The sequence below is a fragment of the Copadichromis virginalis genome, linkage group LG15 (genome assembly GCF_057382275.1).
Source record: "Copadichromis virginalis isolate Kocher_CV1m ecotype Utaka linkage group LG15, C_Virginalis_male_GT1.1, whole genome shotgun sequence".
Classification (NCBI taxonomy): Eukaryota; Metazoa; Chordata; class Actinopteri; order Cichliformes; family Cichlidae; genus Copadichromis; species Copadichromis virginalis.
Window position 1 is genome coordinate 30,748,741 of NC_140632.1, and position 22,675 is coordinate 30,771,415.

General features: G+C 39.1%; 1 protein-coding gene across 4 annotated transcripts in view; it reads right to left on the reverse strand.

The window, feature by feature from the left end:
- LOC146692726 (heparan sulfate glucosamine 3-O-sulfotransferase 5) overlaps positions 1 to 22,675 on the reverse strand; it is a 142,676-nt gene that overhangs the window by 78,650 nt on the left and 41,351 nt on the right. For 2 of the 4 annotated variants that reach the window (XM_085432906.1, XM_085432904.1), the window contains one exon: positions 3,131 to 3,206. The exons of the other annotated variants lie outside the window; for them this stretch is intronic. The gene's annotated coding sequence lies outside the window, so the exon portion shown is untranslated. The remainder of the gene's footprint in view (positions 1 to 3,130; positions 3,207 to 22,675) is intronic. 4 annotated transcript variants of the gene reach the window in all.

Sequence of the window (22,675 nt, forward strand, 5' to 3'; positions counted from 1 at the left end):
TGAGACATGACTAATGTTGAACCAACCTAGAACAGCTGAACCACACAAAACAACCTTTAAATATTACAGGGTCAACAAAGTTTTAATAGAAGAGTTAGACATTGCCCTCCATTTGATTTGTGGGTTTTGGTGTATATTTACGTTGTTTACACATGCCAGCAGTCTTAATTTGGTGATATTTCAGAGTAGAGCTGTCACTTCATCTCAGAATAAGCCTATAAAGCACTGAAGGTGCTGACACATGAAAAGAGATATGAGTGGTGGGATTAATCATGTGCCACAGAATGTGTATAAGGAGGGACGTACCTCAGCTAAGCTGCAGGAAATATGATGCAGGGAGAAAGAGGAAAGATGGGGCACACTGATTGATGAGTGTGGTGTGGATTTAGTTCTCTGCCTACCTACACTCAACTCCAACCTGAGGTTGGTTTAAAGTAACAGCATGTGCCATGAGAAGCAGCAGCAGGTTCCATCAGCCATCTAAGCAACACAGGTGGACAGGAAAAAGTCAAAAGCCAAGGTCAGGCAGGGAAGTATTCAAGTTTGCGGCTGTGTTCATAAGAACAGAGATGATAGTAGACTAATATAATGTTCAGCCAGTATATAAAAACACCTAATACCACCTAATATTGCGTATAATGTGTAATCAGAAGCTAGGATGGTGGTAGTGGATCGTTTAAGACCTGTATGTTGTAGCTTGGGACCTCTACGGATCAAGTTTTTCATGCACATCCCACAGGTGCACAGTAAGACTGGAAGTGGGAAGTCTGGAGACCAGGTTGTGTTCCTTGAGCAGTTTTTGCAGTATGACAATGTGCATTTTCCTATACAGGGAGACTACAGCCATGGGAGTGTGTTACCTTTGGTGTTATGTGTTAAAACGCCACATTCTTCTCACTAAAAATTGCATTTCTGTATTGATTTAATGTTTATTAAAACATTATATGAGCTAAAACATAGGAAAACTAAGTAACTGATCCTTCTCCTGCTATTACAGCCTCTCTGGACATCTGCCAAATCTTTGCCAAATCAAACATGCAAATAATCAAGATTCAGAGCTTTCGTAATGACAGTGGGATACAAATGATTTGAGCCGTACTATTAACATACTGGAAAGAGTTAGTGAAGCTATAAGCAGAGCGGTGATAATCAATGAGCAGCATTATGACTCCATGCTGAGAAGGAGCAGTGCAGATGTGTTCACGGGATGGTGGATTGGACTGTGGCACTGACAAAAGACATGAAAACAGATTTTTCACATTTTAAGCTTTTTAAAACAGCACAATGATGTTGAACTTGGCCCATGCTGTTAGTCATATTACCTACAATGGTGTGAAAAAGCGTTGGCCCTCTTCCTGATTTCCTATTTTTTGAATGTTTGTCACACTTAAACATTTCAGATTATCAAACAAATTGAAATGTAAGACAAAGACAATACAATTACATTTCTAAATGAAGGTGTTTATTATTAAGAGGAAAAATTTTATATTTCATCTTCCTTTGCAGAGCTTGTTCAATAATGTGTTTAATGTTGATACTTGGAGATTTAAAAATCTGATATATTAGCTAATCTAACTTCCCTAGCATTTGTTATATGTAGTTATTGGAGTTATATGGAGTTACTAAGAAAAACTGACAATACCGTTTAAAAAAAAATTAAGTCGTGGATTATTCGAATCCACTCTGTTTGGATCAGCTGGTTGTTGAGTTTGTGACATTCCAAACATGCAATGTCAACAAGTGCAACGTGCCCTCTGGTGGATAAACTATGTGACACCAACACTCATATCATGGTTGGAGGGTGTTTCGTCCATCTCTATTTCACTTTTGTTCATTTGGATTTATCAGCTGTTATAAATGCCAATAATTTGACATCAGTTAAAGATGAGCCATCATCCAGGCAAGTCAAACTACAATTGTGGTAACATAGAGTAGTCACATAGACAATACCACAGTACATGTACATGTAGAGTGCCAACAACACATTAGCAGCAAATCCTTTCATTATAAAATGCTTTAACACAGAGCCAGTGGAATTCTAACTCGTTCAGCAAGTTTCTATTTGCATTCTAATAGCAAGAGGTGACAGTTTGTTTCTGGACTTGTAGTTAGCACAAATCCATCTTCACACAAAAACTGTAGCCCAGTAATGTTTTGTAAATTTCTATAATTTTTTATAATAAACCAAAGAATGGTGCATGTGGTAGGTGTATTTCTGGTAGTGTGCTGGATGATTAATGATTGTCATGGTTCTGGGCCTTTGACCCAGCATTTGGAGTTTATGTTTTTGGTGACTATTATGTCTTATTATTATGTCTGGTTTAAGGTTAATTTCATTAGTTTTTATTCTGTGTCTCTGACCTAGATTCCCCTTGTGTTTTTGTCCTCTGTACCCTCTCTGTGTTTGTGTCCTTGTGTCTTGTTTCCCTTTTCTGTTCCCGTGTTTCTGTTGTCAAGCTCGCGTGTCTTTGTCTGGTTATCACTGTGTATATAACTTCCTGTCTTACTTTGAAGGTACCTCGTCTCATGTCATGTTCAGTTTTGCTTCCCCTGTCTCATCGTGTCTGATTAGCCTCGGCTGTGTTTCCCTCCTGTTTCTCATCCCCTCATGATTCCTTGTGTATTTAAGCCCTCTGTTTCCCTCTGTCCGGTGTCGCGATCTCCCTCATGGTTGTGTTTCTCCTGGTTTAGTCTGTATTATTTCCTGTCTAGCAATAAATCAATGTCTTTTGAGTTAAAGTCCTGTCTGCGAGTCTGCGTTCGGGTACAACCCGCCTGCTTCTCACAGCTAGTTTATGACAAATGACACCTTTGGAAAATATTAAACTATGATTTATCTCATTCTCTTGTTGTACCTCGCCTGGTGTGAAGCTACACTTATAGGACATGTCATAAATCTGAGTTTATAAATGTATTTATTTCTAAATATGAATTAAATGGATTTCAGAATACTGACTGTGCAGTACATAAATAAGATCACTGAGTGTGTTTATGTGTTATACTTCTTAAAAGAGGAACACAGGTAACGCAGGTAACACATCTCCATTGCATTTAAACCCAGAAAGTTTCTCTGTTCACTCAGCATGGATGAGAGGAGTGATGTGATGTGAGAAGGAGAGCTCATACATACCCTCTATTCCTCATGACTGCCAGAGCGGGTGTATTGCACCTGGATACTGCTTTATGTACTCACGTTGCTGCAGTATCTAAAATGGAGAAACTGAAATTCACTCTTCACCAAATGGACAATCACTAATTTCTATTCCAGCACACAAAATGGTAAAAATATCCTCCCGCCATCTGTCTTGAATTACAAACCATCACATCATGGAAATGTGTAAGCAAACTCAGCTCCTGAGCCCAGGGAGAGGTTCATCTACTTTCTAGTTTGCATGACAAATGGGAAGCTATGCTTGGCATGCAGTTGGGAGACCGTGTGCATAGTTCAAATATACTCACAGAATGAAATAAAACACAACTCGTGGGTTTAAAATTGCTCCCCCCTTCAAGATAATTAAAAAAGCAGCCCAAAGGATTTTAATATTTCAAAGGAAGAAAACAGGTGATGTAAACATGACCACCACGGTAAGCATGTCTGTTATACCCAGCGCATAAATGTCTGTATGTCAGCGCTGATTATTCAAACCCTGTTTAAAATGTGACACGTGTGTTGTCCAAAAACATTTCCTCTAAATTTGTAAAGTTACTGATTTAAAACATATATTTTCGAATTTTTAGTTGCATGTCAAACATATGATAGACTCTTGAGCATATTTATATAGCTAAATCCACAATGGTATAATCACGCTGAATAAAAGATGCCCAAGCACCAATGCACTCTAATGCAAGCCTCTGAACTGTATGTTGATAAGTACATGAAGCGTACCTCTACCTCTATAGCTGAAAGCGGTTTGCATCCGCACTCTGAGGGTCTGCTGAATTGTTTTTAATATGGCACTTTTTAACAAACTGCAGATGATGAAATCCTATTTATTGGAGAAAGTGTCCTTCAGCTACTGTTTCTCATACTTACTGAGTTCCCTAGCTACTTCTTTACTATGTCAGTAAACCTTTTGAAAAGGAAGGTGTTATAGATTTAAAGAAACATCTTAATTGAACCAAAGGCAAAAAATTGTAATGAATTTTATGTGACTGTTCATATTAAATCCAACAACAAGTGAAAATCCAAAACCGGCTCCAACCCTTTGTATTAATGATCTCCCGCTCTCTCTGTCTCTCTCTCTCTCTCTCTCTCTCTCTCTCTGTGTGTGTGTGTGTGTGTGTGTGTGTGTGTGTGTGTGTGTGGGTGTGTGTGTGTGTGTGCGTGCATGCGCTCACAGAAGGAAGGTCACAGCAGGAGCTTTTCTCAAAAGCATCTCCAATCAGTTTTTTTTACAAGAAGTGTATTCTTTGCAATACTTTATAAATATGAAATTTTAAGATTTTGAGTTCATGCACATTGTGAAACCAGAATCTAAATATTTGTGTCACAATGATCTCTATAAAAGCATGTTGTTTATGGGGATAATGTGACAAATCTATTGTGGGCCCTAATAATGATCAATGGTAAGTGAAGAGGAAGCTTGAACCCTAACTCTGGACATTTTCATGACAAGTGACAGCGCAGACATGTGCTAACAAGAGAACATGTTTTTCATCATAAAGACTGTGATATGAAGCATCGTTAAAGTGTGACTTCAGAAGTACAATTCACTCTTTTACTAACACATTGTAGATAAGTTTATTGCTGGACAACACAGCTAACAGCCTCACACACTCTTTAGATTTTTGAAGTATTGTGTGTAAAGGTTTTAGTCTATCAAACCTTACCCTTTTCTCCCCAGTATCACAACAGTATGACTCCCAAAGTACGGCTCAGTAAACGAACAAGGACTCTAAAGTCAGAACAGAAAGATACAGTTGGAAGATGATTGATTGCGTTTTTTATGATGTGTAGTAAATAGTAAACTACACCCTCTTCTTCTTCTCTTTGTTGTTGTTCTTTGTGTGTGTGTGTGTGTGTGTGTGTGTGTGTGTATGCCTTAGAAGTCAAATAATACATTAGCCATACTTAAAAAAACATCTGAATTTCATTTAGAACTGAGATTCTAAGTTGCAAGCAGAAATCTTATGCACAGCCAGGAGCATGTTTCCCCACTTTCACAATGCTAAGGTGTCAAATCCACAACCCCCAACAGATGGTTTGTTACACATGGGCGAGAAGAGCAAGCTTTACTTACATAGCCTCACAAACGATAGATTTTTAAAGTTTTTGGGTACAATGACTTAGCCACAGATGTAACTTCTACTTTTGATAAAGATCACTCCACCTGCATATTTCTTAAGAAATTAAGCATCTTTATTAAGCTCTTATTTATAAATGTCTACACAATAATAGACACTGTGTGCTCTGTGACATTATAGTCTTGTGCTTCTGCTTCCATTGGTTTGCATTTTAATCTCCCAACCTTTCAGGTTGTTATGAACGACTTATATTTCTAACATTTTGTGATGTAAAAAGTTTTTATTTTCTGTGTGATGGAATGAGTTAAGACACGAGTTATTTAAACAATTACAAATTATAAAAAGCACACAATCCCGTCGCACAACATCAACATTTATTTATATACAAAAAAAAAATGCTTTTTTACAGAAAAGAATTGTAACTTCATATTTTATTTTTTTTAATTTTATTTTTGTATATAAATAAATGTTGATGTTGTGCGACGGGATTGTGTGCTTCAATTTTACTTATAATGTGCAAAATCACTACAACAGACAACTCAAGGCAATGCCGTCCTCAGTAAGGATCTTGTTAGACAGTGTTTCTAAGATTTTTATGCCCCGTTACAATAACCTCAGTTTTATCTGAACTTAGAAGCAGAAAATTAAACCTCATGTATCTAAGACATCCCGGCAGTCAAGACGAATGACTTTAATGAAATTGTCATGCTATTTAAATAAATTGTGTATGCTCCACTTATGTAGGTTAACAAATGCCTTCTGTGATAAGCTGCAACACATTAAAGATCACGATTAACGTGCTGCATGTTTCAGCATCAGGCCTGGTTCAAGATTCTGGTAGTTTATGGGTAACAACCTCAAATTATTCATTTTAACATTATTAACAATGTGTTGGTTTGTAAACTGTTCCATCCAGTGATGGAGGTTTTTACAGCAAAGAGATTGATTTCTTTACAGCCACCATGCCAGTGGTAACCCATCCAGGGTTTGGAGTGGAGCTGGATTTTGAAAATAATATCAAAATTTTGAAATGAACTCTAATGCATTGAATTAGGCCTTGCAGATTTCCTGTGGTTTTCCAGTGTGTTGATCCAAATAGGCAAAAATCATTAAAAAGGAAAGAGATGGGTGTAGATCCAAACCATACCCCTAATATGACAATGGTTTGCTGGAGACAATGGATGTTAAGATGTTAAAGACTAAGACTAAGTCAACTATGCAAGAAAAAAAGACATTTATGCAAAACCAGAATAGAAAATGTTTTAAAAATATAACATTTTGGTGTGGATATATACGACATTCTCTCAGTAGCTTTTTTTCTGATTGTACACTCTTCAATAATGATATTAGCCAATATCAGAGAGGCCTGTTGAACCTCAGACATGACCTTATGCTCTTGATGAACACTTTGGCCTTTTTGTTGGACAACCACTCATGTCAGAGCAGGAAGTCAACTGAATTTTCCTCCATTTGTAAGATTTTTTGTAAGGCCTTCATGACCATAGCTTGGTGGAGTACGCACTCCATGGAAATTTTTTTCTAACCTTTTCCAGTTTGGAAGTCGTGACTTTGATTAATGAATGATGCACTTCTGTAGACGTAGAACACAACAGAAGACCAATGTTTGGGCTCTTTAAATAGATCAAAACCATATTTAATTTTGAATCATTTTTCTCAGTAAATTAATGCAGTAGTATTATGCTTTTGTAGTATTTGTTTAATAATGTTCTTCTCTAGATTTAGGAAATTTATGCAATTTCTGTCAGATTGTATGGAATTTCTGTTGGTACTTTGGTGAGTGGTTGCTGCTTGTAAAGTGCTTTATAAATAAAACTGGCTTGGCCCACTACATCTCAGTGTTGCTACATGAAATTAATTGATACATTTACTGACTGAAAAAGAAATATTATATAGAAAATTTCAAATATCTGGATCAAAAGGTAGGAATATGTATTTCATATTTGTTGGTATACTTATTATAATATATCAACGTAATATATCAGTTAAATGTCAATATTTTATTTTATTTTATTTTATTTATTTCCTTGTCCCATTCATTACTTTAGCAATCAGAATTCTTGCCAGGAAAAGACGACCAACTGATTTATTTTTTCACATTTTATATTATTATTATTAATTTATTTATTTTACTTTATTTTAAGTTATTGAAAAAATAAAAGGGAAAAATAACGTTTTTCAAGCACCCGTGTGTACACCTGTGTGCATGAGCGTGCTTGAGTTCAAAAGGTTTATCCATGTAACGAGGGTGTGGGGAGCCATAGCCCCGCCCCCCATGGCATGAAGCAGACATGGAGGAGACCCAGGCCAGGACATCCACAGGCCCCCAGAGTGCAAAAGCCCAAGTAGGACCACCAGAGAGGCAACAGCGCCACCTTCCTGGAAAGAGCTGAGGAGAGCCCCAGACGTGAAATGAACACTATATAACCATTCACACTCCCCAAACATACTCTATACTCCCAGGTCTAGGTATCACGGCCCCCAATGGGACAATCAACCCCCAGACTCAGGGGGTGTTACTCTTTTCCCTGGGATGGAGGCAAGCAGACTGCCCCCACCCACAGGGAGGCCCAGTGTCCCAGACCACAGCCAGGCTGCCAACTCCTCACAGACCCCTGCCCAGATGGTGTACAGAGAATGTGGGTGTGAAGAAAATGTAAGTATTTCTGAGAATCCAATTAAAAGGTTCTAAAGGAATATTTTTTTAATACATCAACAGCGAATGATAACTGATAATAAATAAGGAAATTATTATTGTGGACAATTTATATTCTTAAATACTGATATCACGGTCTGCTTCAATAATCCAGTGCTAGTACTACTGCCACAAGAACAGCCACTGTGTAGAGCAACATTACTATAAGATCCACAAACAAAGGAAAGAGGCAAAAAGTAAATGGCCTGTATTTGTATAGCGCTTTACTAGTCCCTAAGGACCCCAAAGCGCTTTACACATCCAGTCATCCACCCATTCACACACTGGTGATGGCAAGCTACGTTGTAACCACAGCCACCCTGGGGTGCACTGACAGAGGCGAGGCTGCCGGACACTGGCGCCACCGGGCCCTCTGACCACCACCAGTAGGCAACGGGTGAAGTGTCTTGCCCAAGGACACAACGACCGAGACTGTCCAAGCCGGGGCTCGAACCGGCAACCTTCCGATTACAAGGTGAACTCCCAACTCTTGAGCCACGAAAGTCTGCCTTTAAGGAAAAGAAATTAAATTTCTGTCACAAAAAATTATCCACAGTCAACTTCTCTCTGTTTTCTGCTTAAAATTAGATATGTTATCCCATGCAGGGCTCCTTAGTACAGCAAAACTGATTTGTTAGCACATATGACGTAACATATGACATAGCAACCATACGATGCGTAGTGGTTCTCCTTGCCTAAAACGGGGCCAGGAGGCAGAGCAGGACATGGTTGCTAGGATCTGTTCCGATTATAACGCTGAAGGCTAACCCAGGAGGTCGGGGGCTCCAAAAAAAAAAAAAAAAAAGAAACATGCAAAAGAATAACTGTATGGAGAGGAAGTTCAGTAAATCACACATTACTATGTCACACATATAGCAGTGAAGCCCTTCTGCATCACTGCCACAGTGAGCAGATTGCAGAAGCTGCAGACCCTGACTCAGACTCTGACAATCATGACCATACTTACAAATTGTGGTGGAAAGATTGTGTTTGGCGAGCCTTGTGGGACAAATATTAATTTAATTTATCCAAATATGAACAAGAGTAGATTCATTTTAATTATTTAAATGAGACAGCTCTGTGTGCAGCAGATTGTTCTGCTGGTGAATCTGCGGCATCTTACACCTACTCTCTAATTACTAACAGCAGTGTTGTACATGGATGAAACAGAACAGAGCTGGGAGGGAGCAGGATTCCCTGTGGCCGGAACACAATGTGAGTCAAAAGGAGATAACGTATTTTTCACACTCTGATGCTATGTTGATATCTAGCTTTCTCTCTGGCCCATCTGTCTCTTTCCCAACTCTCTTTGTCTCTCTCCATCTTAAACTCCCCAAGCTGAAATTTGATTAAAACTGGTACACTTTAACTTGTTGGATAATTTTACTTCATTAAAATATAGCATAGGCATTTCTTTCACCCACTGATGAGATCTGGGAATGTGGTTGCTTTGACAAAAAAAATGGTGCATAGAGCAGGTTTCAATTGCCGTTTCAAACTGCATGAAAAAAGGTCACTCGTAATGACAGTATGACAAAAAAGTATCATCTTTCTCTGCAGTTCCTGTCAGCACAGTCTTTAAGTATGTTGTTTGATGGGTAGCAAATGTAATGTTCAATTCAGTTTTCAGCTTTATTTTCAAAATGCAGCTGTTCTCGCAAAGAACTATGATTAAAAAGACACGAAATAGCAAATACAGTTAACAGCTTTGCATTTGATTGCTAGAAGACTCAAAAAGACCTGAAAGGTGAAATATTTCATCCGCATTCCAAATGAGTGGTTAAGCTGGCAGAAATAAATGCCACATACCAATCCCAAAAACTGTAGTTCCTCTAATGGCCACTTGAGGCTAGCTTTAAAATGGAATCAGTCTGCATAGAGTCCCATGTTTAAATAGTAGGCTTTACAACAGAAATTAAAATATTTACAGTATCTTATAAATAGGCATCCTCTACCCATAGAAAGCAGGGCTGCTTTAGTTAGCATCTATCTTGTATCCTAATAAGATAGTTTCTTGTATCTTCTAATATAAGCCACTGTAGCCTAAAGCTGTCTGCTTGGTATAATCATGGCTTATTCCACTCACAGCATTGGTACTGTTGGTGCCTTTTAGAAGATTTTGGATCTTTATGCATCCCAACTGTCCTTTTTTTTTTTTTTTCTTTTGCCTGAACCGTTTGGTTCTTTAGCCATTAGAATTATTGTCTCAAGGCCAAGAAAGATGCCCAACTGATTTACTTTACCAATTGGATCATCACGGCCTTGCCGTATTGGTCCATTTGATTGACCTTTGTTATTATTATTTATTTATTTATGTTACTTTATTTTCAGTTGTTACAGACATGACAGACATGACTGGGGGATAGGAAAGGGAGAAAGAAAGAAAGAAAGAAAGAAAGAAAGAAAGAAAGAAAGAAAGAAAGAAAGAAAGAAAGAAAGAAAGAAAAACAGAGGGGAAGAGGGACCAGTCCCTCTAGGCATATCAGATTGGAAAAAAGTTGGATCAGAGCATCCATAATTATTTAAGAAGATAGTATTATCAAAGCAGATAGAAATACTAAACCTCTGCCATAGAAGAGAGTCTAAGAACTCAAATCTGAATGCTCTGATGCTCTGAATAAAAGTACAAAGTTTCATTGTCACTGATTATACAGCACCATGCATGAAGGACACAGCGGTTAAAAGATATAAAGTTGTACATCGTGAGAAAATGGGAACATTGAATAGTTTTATCACTGCACTATTGGAAAGTATCTGCAAGCACCACTCCTCACTCTCAATGCTTGCTTACTTTTAAAGCATAAAATAAGAAGACGAAATGTATCCCTGCTATTATGAGAACAAGCATTAGCAAGATTAATTTGACAAACACATTTCCCAGCTTTACAATAGTATTTTAATGCATAAAGTATCATTCAAAGGAACCTATAGGGCTGATGAGGCTGTTGCATAATGAGAAAAGGTTCCCACTGGTGAAATGGAATACTTTATTGCACACAATAACATCAAGTATCAGAGAAACTATCCTGACAATGTGGGTTAGAAAAGTGTAATTTGCTTCACACTAAATGGACATGAGCTGGTGCGCTAGATTAGTGTTACCTGGTAAAATGAAACACAAAAAACATTTCTACATACTCTGAGTTTTCTTTGTTATGTCTGGTCCCCCTAGTATTTTTTAATACCCCGACGAATTCAAGTGATGTATCTAATACTTGGCGGATTATACTCAGGCAAAACTAACTCTAAGACTACTCCTAAGTGGTCGACTAACAACCTTGTGGAAGTTAAGAGGTTAAATCTACCTTATATGAATAATATACTTATTCAACCACCTACAATATGACTCTGCACAGTGATTGGTAGTTCTGGAGTATGTAACAAAGCTGTGTCCCATGTGTGAGGTTTTTTGTGCACTTCTGTTTGGCTATCATTTTGGTGAACTCTACGCACCACACCTGGGTGCTGAGGTTTTGGAAAACAGCATGGTTTTGGTCCTGAATAAGCATTTGTATGTGGTGTCCACATGTGGAAGTTGTGAGAGAAACCAGTCTCTCTGTGTACAAAAAATGTAGTATTGGTTGTTGTAGTCATTCTTTGGATGTAAAGGAACTTGGTAGATGTGAAGATCTGACCCAGGTTAACAAGAGCCAGATCATTATGGACAGACTGCTGAATTAAAGCATTTACAAAGACACACTCCTAACTGGTAAGAGTGGGTTGGGGAATGTCTGTAACTAGACTGACCCATAGTATATTCTCTACTCAAAGACTTCAGGGATCTGGAGATAACATCTTGGTGCCATTGTCAGAAAGACACCTTCAGAAGCATTGTGCATGTCTATACTTCAGTGGTTGGAGCTGTTTTAGCAGACTGAAAGTATATTGTGCAAGCAGAGTCAGAGTGATTTGGTTCATTGGTGTATACATACATAGTGATAATGCCAGCAGGCCAATCTGAAAATATAAAACAATAATAATAACCTCATTAGTCAATCTCTTTCATTTCTAGCAAAGTATTTAGACTTTTTAATATTAGAAACATGATTTTAAGTAAGAAAATTCTGTACCCTGAGTACTTGAAAGTGAATTATAAAGTCAGTTCATTAAAGTTGCCTAAAACAATCCCCTGTGTTAACCTGTTCACAATGTCGCCTGCTACGCTCCTGCTGCTCTTCTGCTTATGGCTGTTAATTAGTTTGGATGTCAAATGATGTCAAATAATTAACAAAGACAAATAGCTTTCGTGTCCACTTGCTCCTATCCCACCTCCACAGCTGTGGAGATCTTGCTCTTCTTTAGCTTGTGTTTATCAGGCTAGAGAAGCCAAACCAAAACTGCTAATGCATTAATTTATAACACAAGCTGGCAAGACAGCAAGACAGCTGCTGAAAGCGAAATACAGGCAGGCTGATCGGGTGAAAAACTGCAGTGTAACCACGTGAGTCCACTATTAGCCCTCTTGCATCAAGTTACTTTGTATGTGCTGATACAGCCTTGGGAAACAAATGTCCTTGTGTGACTGATTGCAATTATTCTTGTGCAAGACTTGCTGGTTTTCATCAAAGCCAGAGCTGTGCAGTGGCTTACACTTTTATTTACTGTCAGTAGGATTGCTTGTATTGTTTACAATAATTTAGGTGGACTGAAAAGCAGGATGGAAACGGGGAAAAGCAGTATCACTTAATTAAGTACATTTTTAAATTTTGGGGGGTAAAAGGCCTTCCAAAGTAACATACTATTGTAATCACATTATATTTGTATGCAAATGCAATAATGACCTATTAGTGTAAAAATGCTTACCGCACATATATTACATGGTATAAAAGACTCGCTTACTTAATCAATATGATCAACTTGGAAACATGCCCCCTTGAAACCCATTTAGGGGAACTGTGGGCAAATCCACACTGCACAGTGTGTGATTTTCCTCTGATTTGTAGACCTCTGCATTTGGGGTGGCTGTAGCTCAGGAGGTAGAGCACGTCACCTACTGATCACAAGGTTGGTGGTTCGATCCCTCCTCCAGTCGGCATGTCAAGTATCCTTGGGCAAGATAATAACCCCAACTTGCTCTCCGATGCAGCTATCAGAGTGTGAATGTGTGTGAATGTACTTAGAAAGCACTGGGTATAGATAAACTGCTTGTGAGAATGGGTGTGATTGGGTGATTGTGACATGTTATATAGAGCAGTTTGAGTACTCCGGGAGAGTAGCAAAGCGCTATATAAGAATCAGTCCATTTACCAATCAGTCTCAGAGTGGTTAGTCCACACCATGGGCCAGCTATACTAAGCAGAGGCCCACGGTGTGCACACAACATGCCCACTCTCTAGCTCCCCTACTGCACCCCATGTTGCGAGCACATTTCCTCGGCTGCTGACCAAGGCACCATAGAGCATGTGCTACATGTGCCCCACTGTACAATACCACCAGCAATTGGTAAGGAATGTCGACCAGAATGCTGCTCTAAAAGAAAAAAGAATCTTTATTCACAAAGGATCACCACATGGGTCTTGATACGACCGACAGGAGGTTTGTCTCCTCCTGTACTCAAACCAGGATCTTTTGTCTGTAAACAAAACAAATCATAGAAGTCTGTCTGAAACAATTTAGGGGCTACATGCTTGAATTATTATGGATTAATGTGACCTTATATCTTTTGCATGACAACAGGCAGTTAACCTTCTATTTTATTGAGGTTTTGAATCAGTCCTTAATATAAATAATGTGCCAGAAAACCATGTGAGCCCACAGTATGTAGCTATGGCTGAACTGTAGAGTTATGTGGGTAGGGCAACCCCATACTTAGCCCACCAAAATTGGTGTGTCCACAGAGGGCAGTTTTGCCCTTTGACACCCCCTACGTGACTACACACCCTCACAAGTCACCCAGAGCTACCTGCTTGGGCATGTTTGCTGGGTCTGGGGGTCTTTTTAGTCACAATATTAATTATAAATTAGCCAATCTTTATAAGGGAACTGTCCTCATGAGTTCAAATCGTGAGAAAGTGAAAATAAGAAGAGTGACAGGAGGAGCAGTCAAAAAAGAAATCCTAATTGGTAGCAGACAAAATACAATGACCTCAGTTCAGATTTTGAACAAATATGTGGGGTCATTACAGAGACTTCTTTCATCTAAGGAGCTAATGTGTATGTGATATGTCATTTCTGTCACATGGCCAATATGTGCAGCACTAAAAGTGAGCCTACTTCTGTTTGTGACTCCACCAAAGTCAGCGGACTTTAACTTAGCTCAGACTATCCCATCTGTCATGGAACAAGAGGTGGGGTACAACCTTGACAGGTTGCTGGTCTATTGCAAGGGTAACACAGAAAGACAGACAACCATTTGTATTGCTAAAAACTATCTGCTTTTAAAAGCATTCATTCTATCTTCATCTTCAGGAAGAGGAGTACAGATGTCTGGTGAGGAACTTTGTCGCATGGAGTCACACAAACCACATGCAACTCAACACCTCAAAGACTAAGGAACTGTTGTGGACTTCGGGAGGTCCAGAGAAGGTCCACTGCCAGATCAGATAGATGGGGGAGGAGATGGAGGTGGTCAACAAGTACAAGTACCTCGGGCTGTGGGTGGACAATAAACTGGACTGGTCATGCAACACAGAGCACCTGTATAAAAAAGCCCAAAGCCGACTGTACTTCCTCAGGAGGCTGAGGTCTTTTAACATCTGCAGGAAGCTCCTGAGGATGTTTTACCAGTCAGTGGTTGCTGGAGTACTTTTCTATGCTGTGGTGTGCTGGGGGAGCAGCACAGCAAAGAAGGACTCATCCAGGCTGGAGAAACTGATCAGGAAGGCTGGCTCTGTGGTCGGCATGAAGCTGGACACTCTGGTGACAGTGGCAGAGAAAAGGACACTAAAAAATAACTGCTGGACATTATGAACAATGCCAGGCATCCTCTGCACACGGCTATTAACAACCAGAAGAGTCTGTTCAGTGACAGGTTGCTTCTCCCCAAGACAAGAACTAACAGACTTAAAAACTCCTTTGTCCCACACGCCATCAAACTGTTTAACTCCTCTCTGGAGGGGAGAGGGAGGGGAAACAGGAGGACAAAGGAGGGGGGAACAACTAAGCTGTAGTGCCTCTTCACCTCACTGTGCAATACCTTTTGTGCAATACTTTTGTTAATAGTCAATGGTGCAATAGACCTCAATACTTGAAATGTGCAATTCACTTGTATTTTTATTGTTATTCCTATTTATTCTATTTATCCCCTTCGTATATTTTATTTATATATGTCTCTGTATTTATATATATATGTGTGTGTGTGTGTGTGTGTGTGTGTGTGAGGGATTAATAAAGTTTTATCTTATCTTATCTTATCTCTTATCTTATCTTATCTTCATATAATTGGAAAGGACTGCAAGCTGGCTAGTATAATATCTTATAAGACTGTGTTGTCAAGAGCAGTGATTGTCTTTTAAGACAAGGTGACGGTTGTGTAAAAAGTGACAGTGAATCTTTGAAATGGGACTCAGAACGTTATTTGCTATAAATTACTGGGAGAATCTCTTCTCAAGGTCAGCTGTAAATATGACAAGCTTCAAACAAAGGCCAGTCAAGCTCACCATCATCACTTGATGCTTCATCAATTGGCCACATATCCTGCTGCTTGTACTGCCAGGGCCAGTTGAACAGGGGGCTTGACCCAGTTCTATGGGAAGGCCTTTTAAAGTGCTTCTAGTAAAAGATAGTCAGCCTTCAAGAATATATGTAGAAAACTCATAACTGGAGACAGCCAATTACTTGGCAGGTTCCATAAAGACTGAAAAGGATGAGGTTTGGGACTGATTTGCCCTTCCGTGGCACTTGATGAAAAAGATGCCCGAGTTTACTGATCCCTTAAGAGATCACAGTCCAACAGTTGCAGTATATAGAACTCAATATACATTTTTTTGTAATATAGAGGTTGCTTTGTATTAATTCCAAATATTTGCAGATAACAGTAGAATTACTAGTTCCATCAGAGGCTACTTCATTGACACATTTTAAAAAAGCATTGCTTACATTGCTTAAAGAGAATTGCTTATTAGATTTTTACAAGCTGTTTCCATCAGTTGCATGGCACCAGTGATCAGAGACTGGCTTAAAAGGGATAAACCATCTTCGGCTGTACAACTTAATTTATGGAACAGATCTACTGAGTAGACTTTAAAGACTAAGCCGGCTGTCAAAAAAGTTACAAATATTCAGTCAAAGAAGTGTTCTTTTTGTTGTATATATAATTTGTGTGCATTAAAGAAAATCCAAAATGAATTTAAACGAGTGCAGGTATGCTGTACAATTAGTCCACCCTGGAAAAAGGTCAGCTAAAAGACACCATTAAGGCCCAAAATCACCATGACATTTATGCAGCTGATGGGTGAATGTAAAACGTCTGACCACAACTGTATATTGATGTCTTTTTCTCAAGCATATGGTTGTCAGAAGTGTTTTCTCTAATCAAGCTTAAATTTAGACACATTTGGAATGCAACATATCCAAGAATAAACCCCTTCTGTTTGAAAGATGCACAAGTAACCTTACATGCCTTTGTCTGTTTTTTTTTTTTTTTTTTGTAAAAAGACTTGACTACTGCTAGGTTTGACAGTCTGAAACCAGAAAACACTAAAGGCTTGAAATACTAATAATGAAAGCTGTCAGGATTCCAGAGGGCAAATGCTAATACTTTTCACATCTGTTTCAGGGACAGCTGAATGAATTGTGTTCATCCTCTGATTTTCCATTTTGCTCTGTCCAACAACCAGGAACTGCAATGACATTCCTGTCAACCTCAGCTGTACCTTCTGTTTGGCAGCACTTAGTAAATGTTAGCATGCTAATATGCTAAACTAAAAGCTAAACTAAGAATTTAGGCAAGGCAAGTTTATTTGTATAGCACAATTCAACAACAAGGTGATTCAAAGTGCTTTACAGAGACATTAGAAACAAAAACAAGTAAAAAGCATGATTTAAAATTGATTAAAACAAGCAAATAAACTAACTAACTAATTAACAAACAAACAAACAAACAAACAAACAACAGTATATAAAATCAAAACAGATAAAATCAGAACAGTAGATAAAATCAGTAGTTAAATGTAAGTTTTGAAATTTAAGCTTAAAAGTGTGGATTTGGTGCTTTATTCAAATGCAGCTGAGAACAGGTGAGTCCACTTTTTTGGTCTTAGTGAGGACTCGAGCAGCAGAGTTCTGAATGAGCTGTAGTTGTCTGACTGATTTTTTAGGTAGACCTGTAAAGATGCTGTTACAGTAGTCAAGCCTACTAAAGATGAATGCATAGACTAGTTGTTCCAGGTCCTGTTGAGACATCAGATCTTTTATCCTTGAAATATTCTTGAGGTGATAGTAAGCTGATTTTGTTATTGTCTTAATGTGTTTTTCTATGTTTAGGTCTGCATCCATCACTACACCCAGATTTCTCGCCTGGTTCGTGGTTTTTAGGTGTATAGATTGAAGTTCTCTGGTGACCTGTAATCGTTTTTCTTTGGCGCCAAAGACTATTACCTCAGTTTTGTTTTTGTTTAGCTGGAGAAAATTGTGGCACAACCAGTCATTAATTTCCTCGATGCATTTACCAAGAGCCTGTACAGGGCCTTGGTCTCCTGGTGACATTGTGATATATATTTGTGTGTCATCTGCATAGCTATGATAGTTTATTTTATTGTTCTTTATAATCTGTGCCAGTGGGAGCATGTAAATGTTAAACAGAAGGGGTCCCAAGATGGAACCTTGGGGAACTCCACATGTGATACTTGTCTGCTCAGATGTGAAGTTACCTATTGATACAAAGTATTTCCTGTTTTCTAAGTATGTTTTGAACCAGTTTAGTACAGTTCCTGAAAGACCTGCCCAGTTCTCCAGTCGTTTGAGTAATATGTTGTGGTCAACTGGAGGGGCGATGGCGCGATATGACAGCCTCGCTTCTGTCAGTCTGCCCCAGGGCAGCTGTGGCTACAACCGTAGCTTGCCTCCACCAGTGTGTGAATGTGAGAGTGAATGAATAGTGGTATTGTAAAGCGCTTTGGGTGCCTTGAAAAGCGCTATATAAATCCAATCCATTATTATTAACTGTATCAAATGCTGCACTGAGATCCAGTAAAACTAAGACTGACATTTTTCCACTGTCTGTATTCAGACAGATGTCATTAAACACTTTGGTCAGAGCGGTTTCAGTGCTGTGGTTCTCTCTAAAACCTGACTGGAAGGCATCATAGCAGTTATTCTGTTTTAAGAAGTAACTGAGCTGTTGAGAAACTGCTTTTTCAATGATCTTACTTAAAAACGGGAGATTTGAGATCGGCCTGTAGTTGTTCATTTGTGTCTTGTCAAGATTGTCCTTTTTCAGTATAGGTTTTATTACAGCAGTTTTTAGTGATTCTGGAAACACACCTGATAATAAAGAAAAGTTGACGATCTGTAACAGGTCTGACTCCAAAGTCTTTGAGACCTTTTTGAAAAAATGTGTTGGCAGGACATCTAAACAGCAAGAGGAGGAGTTCAGTTGACCTAAGATGTCCTCCAGGTCTTTGCTGTTAATAGGGTGAAACTGTTTCATGGTGTTTAAACAGTTTTTCGGTGGACACAGTACATATCCTGGATCTGCTGTTGATGTACCAATTGCTTGTCTAATCTTTTGGATTTTTTCTGTGAAGAATTTGGCAAAGTCATTGCAGGCCATGGTCGAATGAAGTTCAGCTGCCACTGACACAGGAGGGTTTGTTAGCCTGTCAACTGTAGAAAATAAGACCCGAGCATTATGGCTGTTTTTAGTGATGATGTCAGAGAAGTAGGACCTTCTTGCATTCCTCAGTTGTAAATTATAATTGTGAAGTTTCTCTTTATAGATGTCATAATGAACCTGGAGGTTTGTTTTTCTTCATCTGCGCACAGCTTTCCTACACTCTCTTTTTTCATTTTTCACTAGTGTGGAGTTTCTCCATGGAGACTTTTTCCTTCCAGAGATAACCTTCACCTTAATGGGTGAATTTAGCTCCACTAAGCTAAATTCTTATAAAATGTGTAGCATAATTGTTCCAAAGTACAGAGTTACAAAGATTCTATAAGAAATTGGTAGTTTTTCATTGTTATAAGTTATTGTAAGATATCTCTATAATCTGAAATTGAGATTAAAGCTGTGTTTGTACTAACACGAGAGATCTCACACTGTACCAGGATTTCTACTTTGAGAAATACTGAAGATACAACAAGCCGATGTTTTATGTTTGTGTAGACCGGTTTAAATCGATTTTCAAGAAAAAAATCTGAACTGACAAGACTTTTGTCTGTTATACTTTGCCAGCGCAACACTGAAAAATAGTGCATAAAATCATAGTGGATAAGCATAGTGGACATGGCTGTTTTTAATTTCTGACTCCTTATATAAAGGTTCTCCAGCTACATTAAGGAAAAGCTGTGGTCTGAAACAGCTGTGACTGAGTGTAGAAGCACAGCTGACAAACTTCTGACCTTTGACCTTTATTGTCCTTTTGAACATTTTGTTGTGCAGCTTGCTTTGTAAACGTGAGCATTCTCAGTGCATTTTACTTACATCACAGTACATGACGTGACCTCTTACTGATGAGTTGCTGCTAACATTCAAGACTGCCTTGTGTAGCTTCAATGAAAAATGTAAGCGCTTGCTATCGCAGACGCCACAGTAACATTTCCTCAGAAGGTCCGTTGGTCTCTCGTGACTAGTGGCGGTGGCGGATGGAGACATGTGATAGTGCTGGCCTTATTCTGCTTTATTCCACCGCTTCCAGTGATCATTTCCACAGGGTGTGTAGCCCTTTGCATTGCTTTTATACAGAGTTAATACCACTGGCTCTCTTTTTCCTTGCTGGCTCCTGTGCTGGCTGATCTTATGATAGCGCAGTAATCATCAGTGTGTGTGCCAGAGATAGGTCTGCTCTGAGAATTTCCTGTAATGATCACCTACTCATCCCCTCTGTCTCAGCCTTTCATTTTGCTATGTCAGGCTTTCATACTAATCCATGCTCATTATCTTATCTGATGTAATTTGTAAAGCACATAGACAAAACCATTCGACTAGGAGCGAGGTTAATGTGTTTCTCTATTCTTTCTTGAGGATTCTTGAGTGCTCAAGTGTCTTATTTGCCGATTGAGCCTGACGTTTGACAGTCAGTGAGTGTGTACATACAAGTGTAAGCGCAAGCAAAGTCAGGCTCTGGTGGATGACAAGATTAAGACACACATGGTTTGGGATCAATAGTTCTCGGATCTACCAAGCAACTGACTCACAGGCAACCTGCTCAACTTGTCTGTTTTATAGACTATGTGCACGTTAGCATATGCTACTGCGGAAACTCCTGTGGGGAGCTTTTTTTTTCCGGTTCCCTATTCACGCCTTGTTTACGGTCCAAAACAAGTTAAGCAAATGAATGAATCAAGCGGCGATTTACATTTCTATAGATGTCTTGGGCATTTACCCAATATATCTGTAAATGATATTCATCGACTTGTCGATATATTCCCCCCGCGCCTCAGAGCAAAAGAGAAAAGGGATTCAAATGTTATATTTCTCAGTATCTGTAAACAGCTGTCCCTCGTTTATCGCGGGTGTTATGTTCTAAAAATAACCAGCGATAGGTGAAATCAAGTAGCCAATTTTATTTTTTGACGGTGCAAAATGTTTCGTGGACATTGTGGACATACAGTACTGCACTTCAGAGTCACACTGCTAGCGATCGATGCAGCGATTCTGTAATATACAGGAGAGACGTCACGGAGGAGATCGTCTGCAGCGATCAGGACGCAGGACACAATGTGATGTAAAAAAAAATAAGCATGCAAACTTGCACTAAAAAATCTGCGAAACAGCGCGGTGAAAGGTGAACCGCGTTATAGCGAGGGACCACTGTAATTTTGAAGGTAAGTCACAACATATCCTTCGTGAATACTAATGTATAGAAACCCTTACCAGCAATCATTCATTTTTTGTGTGGCTTTTTTTCACGGTTTGTTAACATGCTGTGTAGGTGTGTACTTGACTAGCTGATATCAACATAACGGGGAAACATCTGGTTTGACTATTCTTCACCTGTAGTTTGAATGCTGAACATTTGCCTGTTTAAATCATAAGACCAGTCACTATACAGAGATGTGCTTCTGAATGTGGATGATGTGTCTTCTGCATGCAGTAATGCAGTTCTGCTTGTGTTGAGTGATGTAAACAACTGATCGATCTAAACTCCTTAAATGTCAAAATTGATCATTAGATTTTTTCATGACACAACAGTGGTGAGTGTTCCCACCTTCTCCTCCTGTAACTTAACGCGATCTTTCCGTTTTCGAGTTTTGGACATGATTTTGGAGTATATCTTCGCAGTAGCGATTGACCGCAAAGTAAAGCTACCGGAAATATACAACCCTACATCCAGTCTCAAACCAGGAAGTTAGCATTTTCTCGTGCACAGGGTCTATTAGACCGGAGATGGAGTAGCCATCCCCTTTGTGCCATCGTAAACGTTTTCCTGCTTAATTTACTAAAGCACTTATTCACAACTTTTTTAAACGTTAGCCAAGGTAGTTAGCAAAAGGATCTCTGTGACAATTCTAAGTCACTTTGGTACGTTTTCTGGCTAATACTAGCAGTAAACGCTGCAGTATGCAGTTCGAGGCGGTGCTAAACATGGGCAAATGTAAAGAAGCCGTTTATTAGTTACCGTATTCTTCGGACCATAAGGCGCACTATCGATGAACGGGTCTGTTTTCATACATAAAGCGCGCCAGATTATAAGGTGCATTAAGCGAAACAAAACAGTCAGATAAGTCAAACTTTACTCAAATCATTCTTCTTGCTTCCTCCACTTCCATACCATTGATTCATTTATGTTGAATTCTCTCGCAGCTGCTCTATTTATATGTTGTTGCAGTATATTAATGACTAACCTCATGTTGTGGATGGATTATCTCAGTTGTTCTCCTGACTGAAGTTTGGTCCGTTTACAGCATCCTGCCATGCGATTGCATTTGTCCCTAACCATCGGAAACTTTTATCGAGTGGAAAAAAAGTTAGCATTCATCTTCCAGCTTCACTGCGTTTATGTCATGCTAACATAGCTGTGTCACTAGCGATCTCGTAGCACATCATTATATACCAGCTGTCCAACTTGAGTAACCCTACAAAGGTCACTGCTGTTTAGTTTTCTGTCTTCATTTATGTCAGACGTGATAGCAGGGCTGTACATTTGAATTTTTTCAGAAATCTCTCAGTCAGAACATGGTATATCATGTTTAGGTGGAAACTAGAGAGCTAACTTCCTGCTAACTTCTAACTCTGTTTTCTAATTCTGTTTTCATGGATGCCTGGATGTTAAACTTAATTGTTAAACCTGGTAAAGCAGCAACACTGATTATTTTATTAAAGATGAAAGAATTTAGACAGATTCTCAGTGATGCTGCACTGCTCGTTTGACTTTGGGACCTGAAGTGAATGGAGTTTTGGATCCAGATTACTCCGCGAGGCTCCTGACTACGGTAGCCGTTATGCTCTGACGATTCATCAAGCGGTGCGGCTTCGTAGCTTACCAAAGTCGTACCAAAACATTTTTTTGACAGAGTTTTGAACGCCATGTACCACATAAAATTGGTTCGAGGTCAGTAAGCATACATAAGGTCAGTATTCATACATAAGGCGCACCGGATGATAAGGCACACTGTCGA